Source organism: Numenius arquata, chromosome 22, assembly GCF_964106895.1.
Source record: "Numenius arquata chromosome 22, bNumArq3.hap1.1, whole genome shotgun sequence".
NCBI classification, from domain to species: Eukaryota; Metazoa; Chordata; class Aves; order Charadriiformes; family Scolopacidae; genus Numenius; species Numenius arquata.
In genome coordinates, this window is record NC_133597.1 from 3644585 (window position 1) to 3659419 (window position 14835).

The window sequence follows — 14835 nt, forward strand, 5'->3', positions numbered from 1 at the left end:
CAGCATCCTTTCCCAGCGCTGTGCAAGCGCCCAGGCTCAACGGTTTTGACCCTCGCCTTCAGGTGTGTGGTAACAACATACCATTCCCTGCCCAAACCCCTTCGGAGGGCACCTGCAGCTACTGAGCTGCTGACCATGCCCATCACACGTGGCCTGATTAATCTCTAGTTTACGTCAGTGAAGTCACTAAAAAAAATTGGCCCTACACCTTAAAACACACTTCCCAGCTAATCAGGACACCTTTCCTCCCTGGAGCTTCTCTAAGATGCTACTGTGTCGGGGGGACAGAAGGGGGAGCCTCCACTGTGCACAACTATGAGATGGCTTCGCATACAGATTTTCCACAGTCATACAGAGCTGTAATTACTAAAAAATCTAAACTCATTAGGTTTACAGCAGGGATTCGATCCTCTTTCATTAGTGTTTCCTAAAAGTAGCTGCAGTCGTACCTTCAGCTTTAGAAATAACATATATATATACGTGTATATATATTATTTTCCCATCGCTAGTCATCTCACGTTCCCAGTAGACATGATACTGGCCACCGAGCTGAGCAGTAGAAATGTCTGTTACCACTGTCGAGCTTTTTTTTTTTTGTGAATGCAAAATGTGAATCTCGCCACGAATCCAACTACTTGCCAACCCAAGAGCGACGACACGCGCGGCTGTTCACGGGTCACGCCTGTCCGTGCTCTATATATGCAAAGCTTCGCACCAGTAAAATACAGCACACTGTCTCGTCACGCCGCTTCCTTTGTATAAACCAAAAGTATTTTTTGCTGCGTAGACTAAGTTCTGATTGCAGTCTTCCTACAGATGAAACGAGAGAGGCCAACTATGTTTTGATACATGACCGATCCATTTAATTTCACGTACAGAAAAATGTATAGAAAGTTGAAGTTGTGTACGGTTTGATACTCTATAGAAATACGAACTCTATTTTCAATTACTGGCGTTACCATTCCCGGTGACAGTTTTTTCCCCCCAAGCTGGGACCAAACTATAACCAGATTTTATAAATAGCAGCAAGCTTGCAGAGTTGCAATATTTTTACTTTCTTAGTGGGTCAGGTGCTGTTCGGGAGTAAAAATTTTGGGTGCATCAACCCAGCACGTAGAGTTCAATTTGTCTAGAATTACAGCTATGCAGAGAGACCAGAATCTGACCCAGAAGCTAAACTATTCTGAAGATATAAATCAAAGGATCTGATATAGGGGAAAAAAAAAAAAAAAAAAAGCCTAAAAGGAGAGAGAGAGAGACTACTGAACCCCTTCCTCATTAGGCAAATATTTCTGGCACAGGTAATGGAAAACTACAGTACAGTGTCCCGGAAGATGGTACCTCTCTGGTGAGAATTGCCATCGGTTAAATACTGCGACTTTACACCCCCCAGGCTAAATCCTGCTCGAGTACGGCGAGTCGAATTTAGCCCGTCTCGTGTCTGTATCTGGAAGGGCGATGCCAAGGGGGACCCTGGTAACCACTTTATATTCTGCAGAAATCCCGTGGTTGGGCCCTTTCAAGCGTCAGCTGGGGGGACAGGTCACTTCTGGCCACTCTGAAAGGCTCCTTTGTACCCGTGGCTCAGCCAGGCTCGTACCGGAGCTCAGCCTGGTGCCAGCAAAGCATCTTGTTGTAATTCTGTCCTCAAAAGCAATGCTCCCGCTTACCGGTGCCTCAACGCGGGTGGAACGGAGCCCTCCGCGCTCCGTCTGCAGGGTGGCCCCGGTGTTTGGGAGCACTGCAGCAGGCAGGCTTCCTGCAAAGCTGAATTTACCTTCCGTGGACAGTACTGTCATGCACAGGCACCCCCCCACCACCACCCCCTGAGACTTCCCCTTCACACCACTGTGCTCTCAGCAAAGCGACTTCACAGGGCTAGTGTATTTTATATATAGATAGAGAAGTCCAAGCCCCAGGCAGGGAGTGAGCAGGACAGATGCTGTTCTGGGTAAATTGTATATTTTTATGAACTTTTGAAGCACGGAATCTTGTTCACAGAGATGTATATGGGGTGGGAGGGTTCTGCTGTAAATATGGTACCTGGATGTGGACGCGTATTTCGTTCTGGTTTTGTTTCCGTAGCCTTATGCAACGCGACATGAATCGCTACCCTAACTTTTGGGAGGTGACTTGGGTTTACCTCAGGGGAACCCAGAAAAATGTTTGGATCCATAAGGAAAAGGAGGGGTACGGGAAGTATCCTGGTTAGGAGGAACTTCTTCCAGCTGATTTGTGTTTACATCCATTTCAGACTTCACTGCAGATGCCCGCTGGTAGTCTCAAGTCCATTTGAACAAAAGACTCAAGTCAAACATTAAAATCTGGTGGGTTTTTGGACCGTGAGGCTTGTTTTGCTCTGACTTGGGGGTTTTTTTGAGGTTTTTTTGGGGGCGGGGGTTTTGCTTTTTACAAGGAGGTGGCATTTCCCAAGCTCGAGATCTGAGCGCCCGTTCAAGGTCCAAAAAGCGGTCCCTCCCAGCCTGAATAAATCACATCGCTCCTCTGCGACCTGCAGAGGCGGCCACCTCCTCTCCGGGCACGCAGGAGCTTACAGCTCCTCTGCCGCTCGGCTGATGGCCCGTGCCCCCAGGTAAAGGCTTAGAGGAATTTCAGAGTGGGGGGTGAAGCCCGTCGTGTTGTCCGCAGGGGAAAACTCCGCGTGTAGATATTTAATCCGGGGAATAGCTGGCGCGCCGTAAGTTCACGCCCCGGCTAACCCTGCCCTAACTTGTTCCATGTGCTCCTACCTTGACACAGCATTGGCAGGAGAGAGCGGCAGATTCAGGACTGGGGAAAAGGCCATTTTCCTTGGCCAGAGATCAAGTCGCATATAGATGTATACGAGCGCCTTCCCAGCCAAAATGGGGAGGAGCGAGCGTAGGAGCACGAGGGAGCATGTGATGGGACGATGCTGGTTGCCAGCATCCACGCCATCGCCTTTTGGCCCCGTGACCAAAGGACCCTTGTGTTTGCAGGTCACCTTGGTGGTCACACAATGCTATGGCTTCCCGCAGGTTTCTAGAAACCCTGGGAAAAGTCACCTGCAAGCTCCTGTCAGGGTGGAGAGGGATCTGCCTCGCCCAGACAACCGACGGGCAGGATTATTTATTAATCCTGTTTCCAGAGTCACCAAAAGCAGCCCCAAACTCTCACTAGCCACCAGGGAAGCCTCCCCTGAGCCAGGGACTCTCACCGAGCAGGGCACATTTCAGTCTTAGAATCTGCATATCCTTGAAATCTCTTTGCAGGGGCAGATAAGTCTTTAATGACAAACCTCACTAGTTTGCCGGTGGAAATGTAAAACTGTGTTTAGGAAAAACCAAAATAACATTTTTCCGAAACAACTTTCAAGTCGCCTTCAAATGGACTTCAGAAGGGAAACGGTGCAATTGAGTTAGTTACTCTTGGACCCAGAGAGCATCTTCGTTACTGGAACTAGCGGAAACATTTATAATTAATCCTGCAAAACATGCAGCAGTCGACAAGCAACCAGTCTCTAATGAGTTTTTTAGAGCTAGTGTCAACTTCTAATCTGATTCCTTAAGTGAAGTTTAAGACTATACCATTTGAATTGCTACTCTGTGTCTTTTTTTTTTTCTCATTCACTGATTTCTGCTATGTTGTTATTGCACAATTTTGAAGGAATTTTTGTGTGTCAATTTTTTTTTCCCACTTAATGATAATAATAAAAACGGACTGGGTAAACAAACCAAATTCTGGTTTCCAAAATTATTATCTAGCCTCTGTGTGTCCAGCGCAATAAAAAGGAGACTTTTTTCTGACCCATATTTGATTTGTGTTTCACATTAGAAAGATGCATTCTGTAAGCTAACGGGATGCTCAGATACAGAAAAACTGAGCTTTCTGCAGAAGGAGCAGCTGAGTCCTACCAGAAAAGTGCCACTAACATTCACAATGCGATCACGTATATCTGGCTGGTTCTCGGTCCCTTCCTTCAAGGTCGGCACCGGTCAAGTGAGCAACACCCTCAGACTCCAAGACAACATCTCGAGCCTTCCCCAGCTTCACCTCCACGTTTGCGGAGCCACATCGCCGGCGCCAACCCCAGGGCTTGCCCCTCTCGTCACACGTTATTTCCCCCATTAAAATCCACTTCCACAGCAATCCCCTCCCCGCGGTTGCGCTGTTGGGCTGTTGGTGTTCCAAACCCGGTGTGTGCAGGTAACACCTGACGCCCCAGCCGCTGGAAGAGAGCGGAATTACTGCTCGCAGGGAGAGGTAATGAGCAGGCAGCAGTCTCTTCACACGTACCTCATTTTTCAGCCTACATAATTGGAACGGCAACATGTGAGCTTGGTGGACATAATTGAGGCATGCAAGCATCTCAAGTGTTGCACTTCATTAATGTTTAGCTTAAGGCAACATTAACAAACAGTCATTCCTTCCTCCCCGTTGCCCCCTTCTTCATGAATGAAGCTGATTTTTCCCTATTGTTGCTGAAATAGGCTGCTCCCCCCAGGAGGTACAAGAAGTTTACACCTCATTCCCATGCACCTACTTTCTGCTAAAGTAGTCAGCGTGACTGAGAAAATCTCAACAGAGTAAAGGCTTGACAGAAAAAAAGATCTGTTTATGCCTCCCCTCCTACCAAAACTTGCAGATCTTTTAATGGATAGGGAAGATTTTCCCCCTAATCTTTTCCTGCCTTCATCAGAACTGTATTTATCAAGTTACCTTGTGATGAACGGAAGAAATACTGCTCTGAGAGACCCGGACTCTCCTGCCCACCATCCCACTCACAAACCTTTCCCTAGCCTGCCCGTGGACTCTCAAGACCCCATGGCCTTCTCTTGACAGATAAGAGATTTTCTCATGGAGTCTCAGTAGTACCCGTGCAATTGGTATACCCTGCTCTCAACTGCTTTAGGTAATGCCATTAGGCAATGATTCCTAATGAAGAAAGAGATCTTACATATTGCTGAGCTTGTTGGCAGTTCCCAAATAAATGTGCCAGCTTTGCCCACTACCTGACTTCATTTTTTCTTTGAGACTCCTCATTGTCTCTTGTTTTACAGCTGAACATGAAATGTGCCACAGGAAGCATCCAGCAATCTTTGCCCACTGCTTTTGGGCTGAAAAGTCAGAGTTTCGTGAAGAAATACGCCTAGGCATGATCATGTTGGTCATGTGGGTTTCTCTGAGCCTCCCCTTCCCCATAGCATCCTCTGAATCAAGCCCATCTGACAAAGGGGGAGAGGTATCAAAAGATGCCACTATCCCGTGTGTTCCTTGAAAACAGGCGGCTATGCAGAGGAAGGAGATCCAAGTGAGCATTCCCCCTGCAAAACATTTTTCCCCACTACGATACGCATGAGAACACATTAAGGAGGAAGATTCCAACCACCAGAGGAGCTTCGGTTGGAGCACACGGCGCAAAGCCAGCTGCGAGGCCCGGATCCAGGCTCCCTTCGCTCTGCTGCTCCTGAAACTACATCCCTCCTTCCCACAAATCCCAGTCAGGGGCTGCTTCCAGCGGATGGCCCCCAGCCACAGGGGAGGGGAGGATGAGGATGCACTGATTTCAGACTCAGTGAGCTGCCTGCCGGAGCGAGGAAGCCAGGTGGAAACACAGCAAGGCCAAGATTGCCAAAGCTCTCCCCAGCACGGGTTAAGCATTTCACAAAATAGGTGCGCTCTGATCTTGAGAGAGAGCAGCTGAAGTTCTGGCTCGCCGCTCCTCTTTTGAGTAAGCAATCCGAGTTCCTTGTGCCAGACTCCTGAACGTTTGTGTTTAGCCTTTCTCGGCAGGAACGATGAAATAAATGAGGATATTTCGCAGCAGAACTCAAGCTGGAAATTGGGATGGAGGAGCCAAGAGCTCCCAGATAGACCAGCCGCTGCTCTAAGGAGGGAAGAGAAGGTCTGTGGGAAGGAAAGATTCATGCTAACCACCAACATCTTGGCTCCTGCCACGAACCTCGCAACCTGCCAAATGTGGGAGGCAAGAAAAATGGCAGTCCGGGGCTCTTCCAGGATGTGTGGTTTAGTTCTTCCCTGTAAATTATAGGCATCCAGAAGCCCACATCCCCCAAATTCTCATAGCTGGGCTCACACAATGCCCTGGCAGATTTGCTCTCCCGGGGCCCTGCATAGCGAAGCAGGGAGCGGAGCTGACCTCCCGTTCGGCAAGGGCACCTGCGTGGGGTTGGGCTGGAAAAAATCCCACTGCTTTGGAGGGTGATGAAAAAGGAACCAAACAGTGATTTGGGAAGGAAAGCCAGGAAGACAGTCAGCGAACGGGGCATTGGGGGTGTGAGCTGAGCAGGAGTTATTTAAATACGTCCTGAGGCTTGCTACGACCTGACGCTGGCTGTACAGGAGGGGAACGTATTTTAGAGGTGGAGGATCTGGGGCAGAGCTGGAGAAAATGTGGCATTCGCATCACCAAGCCTCACATCACCAGGGTGGCTCAGCCAAACGAGAAGACTCGTTTTCCCTGGATCTTTCTGCAGCCGGGGGAGGGAAGCAGATGCCCTCTCCAAGGAGGAATTCAGAACCTGAATGAGCCATTCTCAAACATTTTCCTGCACTTTTTCACTCCCCTCCCACTGCGAGAATGGTTGCCTGCACGTTTTCTATTTCCCCAAGCCCGAGATCCCAAAGGGTAATGGCAGGGAGATACAGAAGAGGTCGGAGGTTCCTACTGGCCTGGCTTCTGTGTAAAGTCAGGCAGGATTTATCCTTGCCCAGGCTGAGAGGGTCACTCCAGGCCCCCCCCCAGTAGCCAAGGAGGAGGCTCAGCAGTTCAGAGAGCGCTTCCCCTTGTCTTAAAGTAGGTCAGATCCTCTTTGCTACAAAGGGAATTCAAGGTGACTAGCTCACACCGAGGCGTGTGACTGTAAGACTGTACAGCCTACGTGAAGTGAATCCACAAACCCACGATTTGGGTGAGAACATTCCCGTGCCCAGGGGCTGGTTGGACGCAGCCCCTTTCCGCTCCCGAAGCACGTGCGCTGCCTTCGGAGCCCCCTGTCCCACAGCCTGGAGAAGAGAACTCGCCAAATATCTCCGCCTTTTTAGCACCCCGTCCCCGAGAGGCTTCCCGAGGCTCTGCTCGAAGAGCCAGTGAAGAGCAGCCTGGCGGGTCCTCTCCTGACACCCTCCCTGCTCCTCCTTTGAGGGCTGCCGGGGTTAGGCTGCCTTTCTGAAATTACACAGCTTTCCTTTCCCCCTGCTGTGGCTTGCTTGGGATCCCTCGGCGGGCCAGAAACAGAAGCCCAGAGGCCAATTCCCACTTGTGTGTTTAGTCACAAGACCAGCTTTCGTTTCTCCATCCAGTTCCACTTCGCGGTGGCTATATGTAGCTCGCAGCCAACGCTTCTACGTACCCAGGAAATCACCGTGGCGGACTCGGAGCTGGTAAAGACAACAGGGCCTTTGGCTCACGCGTTTGGATCAGCACCATTTCAAATGCACTTCTCCTCCTAAACTTATTTAACCTCGCAAGGATGGCGAGCTGCTTGTTTCGGGACCAGCTCCCCTGGGAGAATCACAGAATCATAGAATGGTTAGAGTTGGAAGGGACCTTAAAGATCATCGAGTTCCAACCCCCCTGCCACGGGCAGGGACACCTCCACTAGAGCAGGTTGCTCAAAGCCCCATCCAGCCTGGCCTGGAACACTTCCAGGGATGGGGCATCCACAACTTCCCTGGGCAACCTGTTCCAGTGCCTCACCACCCTCACAGGAAAGAATTTCCTCCTAATATCTAATCTCAATCTCCCCTCTTCCAATTTAAAACCATTACCCCTTGTCCTGTCAAGGGAGAGTAGGCACAAAGAACGGGAGGCGGCCGGGAGAGATGGAAGAGAGAAAACCGAGGAAGGGGATGTGAACGCATCGCCCTTGGGGACCATGCCCATGACCTGCTAGAGTCCAGCCATCAGAAATAAATAGACTCCGTTTATTGTCTCGCCAGGCCGGCAAGCACGGTAATGCTTGAGCCGCTTCCAGCGGGGTGGGGCCACCGACCAGCATCGCTCCTTCTGAGACAAAACAGATGTCGGCTACCGAGCGCCCGTTTTGTCGCGTGCTTTGCGAGGCAGCCAGGTTGCATGCAATCCAGGAGGGCTTTGTTAACGGCACGGCATCCTTCCCCCCCCCCCCCCCAAAAAAAAAAAAAAAACGGAGCCAAAAACTTCTTCCGTGGTGGTGAATCCTAAGCGAGGGGCAACAATGCAAATTTCGAGCGGCGCCTCGAAACCTGCGACAATTAAAGCCCCATCTTCCGCTCCCTTTTGCAGTGGACCCACCAAGATGCTCCGCAGCGGGTGGAGAGAAGCCCGAGCCGGACCCCAGCTACGCCCACGCAAAGGGCCGAGCTGGGAACCCGCTCCCGCCTGCACCAGAACCCACTATTCACACACAATTTTAACCTGTTTTGGGGCCCATTGGGTCCAAAGCGAGCTGTTCCCAGCTGGCCCCACTGCCAGCCATGTGCGGTAGATGGCAGCAGCAGCTTTAGTCACTGGCCACCAAACTCACCAGGATTCCTCCCCCCCCTTCTCTTTTTTCATTTTTTTTTTTTTTTTTTTTTTTTTTACTTTTTACTTTTGGTGGCCTCAAAAATTATTAGTTCCAGATGAGCTCCTGCCATTGTAATAGTCCATTTAACCCGATCCACTCTGAGCAGAGTCAGTGCAAGTTCAACTGCAGCATTTTCACATGTAAACTATACATCAGAGACATATTTCTGCCTGGCTTTGGGCATTCCTTGTGTAGCCGAAAAGGGGAAATGCAGAAGGTTAAACCTCACACACACACACACATACACACATGCACAGCCCTGGCCGTGGGCAACAATGGCACTTTGTCAAGCCAGCGCTGCCAGAGCGGAGCTGAACTTCTGAATTGAACCAGGAACCTCAGGACTGCTTCTCCCTTTGAAGATTAGCGCTAATAAGCCAAACCAGTGGGTATTTTGTTTTATAAGGAAAGAGCATTTCAAGTCACGTACGCTGCTATTGTTGGACACAAAACACGTACTGTCTCTGCCTGCGGTGACTCTAGTAACCGCTCCACGCTTGTCTTTTGCTGGGATTACCTTTATTTTTATACTATATTAAATTTACCTCCCACCATCTTTCAAGGCCTATTAAAACGGATGACATTTCCCATGGCTAATTACACACACGTATATAGTTAAAAAACCTATTTGTACTATTTTACCATCGTATTCAGATGTTTTATGCCTTATGTGGATTACGTATTCAGAAACGATCACCAAAACTACCAGATTTCCCTCCTACTGGAATAATAAGCACATCCTATATAAACAAGTTACATATAAGAGGTACGTTAAATGATTTGTTTCTGGTACATGAAGACAGCTATAGCACAACACACGGAAATTTTCATGTTGTTTGCTTTTGTAATTCACAGTACACACAGCCTTTAATCTGAGGATCTCCGAGCACTCTGCACAGTTTAATTAAGCCCCACAACTGCCATGTTGGGGAAGGATATTAAGTGTTGTTATGCTGATTCTTTGCAGATGGGTAGGCTCAGGGACCGAGCTGTGCGCACTGAAATCCCCTCTCCCCATTCAGGATGGGTCCTTAAAGCTCTCCCATGTGGCCTTCCCAATGACAACCAGAGGAAATATATGAGCTTTAAGTCCCAACCAAACAAGAAAACCCTACTTTCACGGAAGGCTGAGCCTTCCGACGGCACGTTGTACCTGTGAAGCATCTGATTGCCTTCCCACTCCACCAACTCTGGTGGAAACCTGTGCTTCTGTCATGCGGACCAGCAGGGTGCCCTGAGCTGGGCTATCCTAAATAACCCTTTCACCAACCTATACGCAACGGTTAAACCCCAAACCCGTGCATCGACACGACCTCAATGCGGGGTCAGGACCCAGACCCCATCCCAGACTTAAACCTGCCGGGCTCTTCCCCTGCAGTGCCGGGAAGAAGAAAGTCCCAGCATCTTGGCTCCCAAAGCCTCATTTTTCCACAGCCTTCTCTCCTGAGGGATCTGCATGGAAACCGCTCGCGCTGCTGAAGCCACAGGACAAATGAATGGGAATTCACCCTGCCAGTGATATCCATCACGAGAGACAACTCTGTACAGGGGAGGGGCAGGCTCGGCCCTAACCAGCTGCACATGTACAGCGTCTGCCTCATCCAGCCCCTCGGCTCGGCATTAAACAGCCACCAAACCTTGGGAGAGAATCCTGCTCCCAGCGAGTGGCCCGGGGCTACCAGGCACAGAAGCAGCCGAGCCACCCCGCAACTCCTGGCTCTCGCCCTCACACCTCATCCCCCTGAGGCCACGACTTCCTCGACGGCCTCAGGAATGGGCGAGACACCAGCTTTGGCCCGGGTATGAATAGGTGCTGAAGTAATTCGGCTTTTCCCAACATTGTTCTAGCGCAGCAGAGCTCCTTCTCTCCCTTTTCCTCATTCCTTCCCCCTCTCCTCTGCGAGCTCCTTTGTTCTCGTGTTTACAGCAGCATCGATTTGCTGTCAGAAAGCAACATGGCCTTGGAGTTTCTGTACACACAGTCGAAATCCAGCCGCCTGCAACCTGCCCCTCTCCCATCCCGGCTCCCTGCGAAGGGCTGCACCCTGTGCTTCAGGTGCCGGTGCCCTTTCCCGTTCCCCTCAAACTCCCACAGCGCTGCGGGGGACACACTGCTCCTCTTTTCGGCTCCTGGGGAAGCCGGGGGACACGAGCCACAGCGCCGAGCCATGCTGGCCCTTACCGGGGGAGCAACACCCTGGTAGGGGCTGAGGGAAAGGGCCAAGAGCTCACGGCCCCTCCGTGGAGCTGTGTGCCCTTTGAGAAAGCACCTCTCCTCCTCCCCAGGGCTCGAGCCCATTCCTCACACCCCAAAACGTTTGTCAGGGCAGGAGTGAGCTCTGCTCCCGCTCTTCCCAGTGCGGCCCCAGCTTTCCAAACCATCAACCACATGAAATCTGCACAACCGCATAGCAACCTTCCATCTCTGGACCTTGCAGCGCTTTGCTAAACCCCAGGCATCCCAGATGTCCCAGGAGGTAGGACTCTGTTTGCTCACCGGCAGAGAAACCGAGGCAGAGAGAGGTTACACAGCCTGGCCGAGGTCACAAGGAATCCCAAAAAAAGCGAGCAGCCACAAGGAAATCTGGTTCTCGAGACCCTTACGGTCCCACCACGGTCGTCCTGCTCCTCTTTCCACGAGCTGAGAGAGCTCCAGGGCTTTGGTCACGTTTTCCTATTATGACCTCATAAAATTTCCTCCCTGCTGCCTGGGTTACGTTTGCAGAGCGAGCTGATTTGTCCCGAATCGCTTCAGATACCCAAGAAGCTCCTTTCAGACACGTAATCCTTAGGCAAAGGGAATCCAGGCACAACCCTGCAAACCCGTGTTGCTTTTGAAAGCCCCAGGTCTGCAGTCCTCCACGTGTTTGCAAAATAGATATAAATACATGCGAGGACAGGGCAAAGATCCCCTTCTGAACCCATCTCCCTCCTGGTCTACCAGGATGTGATCCAGCTTCTGGGTCTCCTCGGTGCGTCTGTCCAAGAGAAGGGGCGATCACCCTCAGTCCTGCTGACGCTTTAAACGGGGACATGGGCTCCATTTCATCTCCCAGCCCCCCCAATAAGGGCAGCAGGGGGAAAAAAATTGCCAGCGGTCCCCATGCAGGATTCTGTGGCCATTTCCATGACCTATGGGCAAGTCCCAGCCTCGCTTGGCTTGCGGCAAGTGTTGCACCCAGCCTACACGTCCCAGCTTTGAGAGTCCCAGGCCTCCGCTCAGCTCTATTAATTGCCAGCACACACCCCTCCAGCCCACAGCAAACCCCCTGACGTGTGTGGTAGCTCAAGGTCCCTTAATGGCTTCTCGGAGGGCTGAAGCCCCCATTTTCACTTGGTTCCAGTTTCCAGATCCCCCTCTCTTTTCCCGGTTCCATTGCTTTCACCCGCTTTTGTTCAGCTCTCCTGTGAAAGGAGGGGTTTGAAGGGGTGACAGGTCCATAAATATATCGTATTCTCTACTGAAAAAAAAAAAGGTAGAGCAGAAAAAGTGATGGATATACTCTTCCCCTCCCTGCACGTGGGACAGATGAAGGAAGATGGCAGATAATTGCTCTTTATTGTGCCCCGGGTTCACCTTAAGATGAAGGAAGTGATAAGATTTCAATTAATGTCATTTAAGATTCCCTGCAAGCTGTCCTGTTCCTTTCTTGGCTTCTTTCCTTCTCTGAAATCATGGTCCTCAATGCCGCTTTTGTAACCCCACGGGAACTCCCTAAATGGGCCACATCCTCACCTGGTGAGCACTGTCAAGGCGCCATCAACATCAGTGGAGCAATGCTAATTTAGACCAGATGACAATCCCCCTCCAACCCCGCTCTCGATTTATTATAGGGCAGGATAGATAACATACTTCATTATACAAAGCAGGGATCGTTTTCCAGCTTGCCCAAGAATGAACCGAGAAGCTTTTCTAATCAGCTTAAACCGATCAAGGTATCCAGGCACGGAAACCACGATATCCAGGTTTCTGTGCAAGACACCTTACGCTGAGCTTTCTTACTTTCCTGAGTAATTGCATCAAATTCCTCGGGATTGCTTTCTTGAAAAGAGAGAGTACAGCGAGATGCAGCCCACAGAGCTGGCTCCTTGCTGAATAATACACACCCACCGGGGCAGAGTGAAATCTTCACTAGAGATTTTTCTTTAAAAAAAAAAAACCAACAACCCCCCCCCCAAAAAACAGAAAAAAAATACTAAAAGAAAGAAATGGTCGAACAAAGCTGCCTGTGAGATTTTACATGCTAGAAACATTTTCGATTTGATCTCATTTTATCTAAAACCAGAAGAAAGCACTGAATAACCAAGGTATTCCAGAACAAGCCCCAACATCTTGAAAACGTTCACACTGATCACTTCAGATTTTCAAAATGTCTCCTTACAAATATCTGCTGGCATGCAGTCATAACATCTTTCTTTCTGATGGTGCCGTTTTGGAAAAAAGCAGAAGTTTCACATAAAGAATGACTCCTGGGTTTCACAGACTCACTAATTCAAATTTTATATGTATATACGTGTTTATTTTTACAAACAACAGTGAAAAACCACTGACAAAAATCCATAAAATCAGCACAAATAGCTGAAATTCTTCCCCCCCCACTGCAGATACACTAATGTTTATTGTCCCCAAGAGCATCCATTTTCGCTCCTCTTCTATATATACACGCATGACGTTTCCATATGTTCTTTAGCTTAGCTCCCTGGTAACACACCACCCTTCAGGGGAGGGAGGGAGGGAGGGAGGGATGGAAGGATGGAAGCGGGGGGTCCGGCGTGCGGCCCCAGCTTGCACGGGATGCTGGAGCAGGGTGGGGAAGGAGAGTATGAGCTAAGGGGTTGGTGCTTCCTCTTCCTCCTCCTCATGCACTTGAACCGCACCAGCCCGCGTCCTCCTGGTCATGACAGACTCTGTGGCGAGGACCTGACATAGATGCCACGGAAAACAGTCATTTTCCTGCCTGCATGTGCATCCCACTCCCCCCAGCCCATCTCCCCTGCAGCAGGCTGCAAACCTGCGCCCGGCTGCGATCGGCAGCTCCTTTTTTACAATAGCCATTACCAAGGTGTGAAATCTGTGGGAAGGCGGGGGGGGGTGTGTGGGGGGAAGGTTGGGAAGGGGGGTCTGCATCTGTGAATATGATTACAGGCTTAAAACGTGTGAAGTCTTTTCAGATTTAATGAACCAGAATGTGGCTTTCATTTTGGCTGTGCATATTTTGAACCCTAATATATGTTTATTTAGTCTAATTAATTGCCTTTTTTTCCCCTTTAAAAGATACCTGCTCAGCTCTCCCAAGTATTTTGCAGTATCCACACACTGTGTCTAACAAAGACTGCTGCTCTGCTATACACAGACTGAGACCTCATCTTTCCTGGCTCCTGCACTGCATGATGGTAGGAGGAGGGGACGGGCTGACTGGAGAAGAAAACACCATCTTCAACAGATTAGAAAGTCGTTTTTCTCCTCCTAGGTCAATACCGAGGCGTTACGTTTACCTGGTCTGGTTTGAGCAGATACTGTCGTGTGAGATGGAGAAGTCAGATGGGGGGGGTGTGGAGTTATGCAGAAACATGAGATTACTGAGACGCAGTGATTGTGTGATCGCTGCCTGTGTGACCTCGACAGCGAAAGGCGGGCTGCTAAACGTTATTTACATTTGTCCGCTATGATTTCAGTCCTCCAGCTAAAATATCGGGCAATAATATGGCAAAACAAACCAGGAGGAAGTCCTTGAATAGCAGCAACAGATATCCCGGCACGCAACCACCGAGCGAGTCTCCAGCCTTTGAGGAGCAGGTGGCACAGACTGGCAATTTGGAGATGGAAAAGCTGGTACAGTCATAAGGGCAATCCTTCCCAGGGGCTCAGCTTGTGAGCAAAGACTGAGGGCAATGCCAGGCAGAGCCTGGGCAGGAGGCGGGAACATTCAACTGAACCACTTTCCTATGCAGAAAATGATTAAATAGGTGATAAGGTACACATATAGCATATATAAAGTAGACATACAGCATACAGCCTTTCATCTCGAGAAAAAACATCTTTTAAATGCCTTTGTCCCAGCAGGTGGTGATTTGCTCAAAATTTTTTCTTTTTTAATCTTTTCCACCATGCTCTGGACATGATGTAGTAGACAAAACCCCAGGTAGCGAGGATGAATCGATCCTGCTCAAGCGATCATCATTGATCACGGAGAGCAGAAGTCCCTGGCTGCACCGGTGGCCGGGAGGGTCCATAAGCTCCCCCCAATCAGGGGAAAGCTGTTGAGCGAGGAGGGATTTGCAAGGG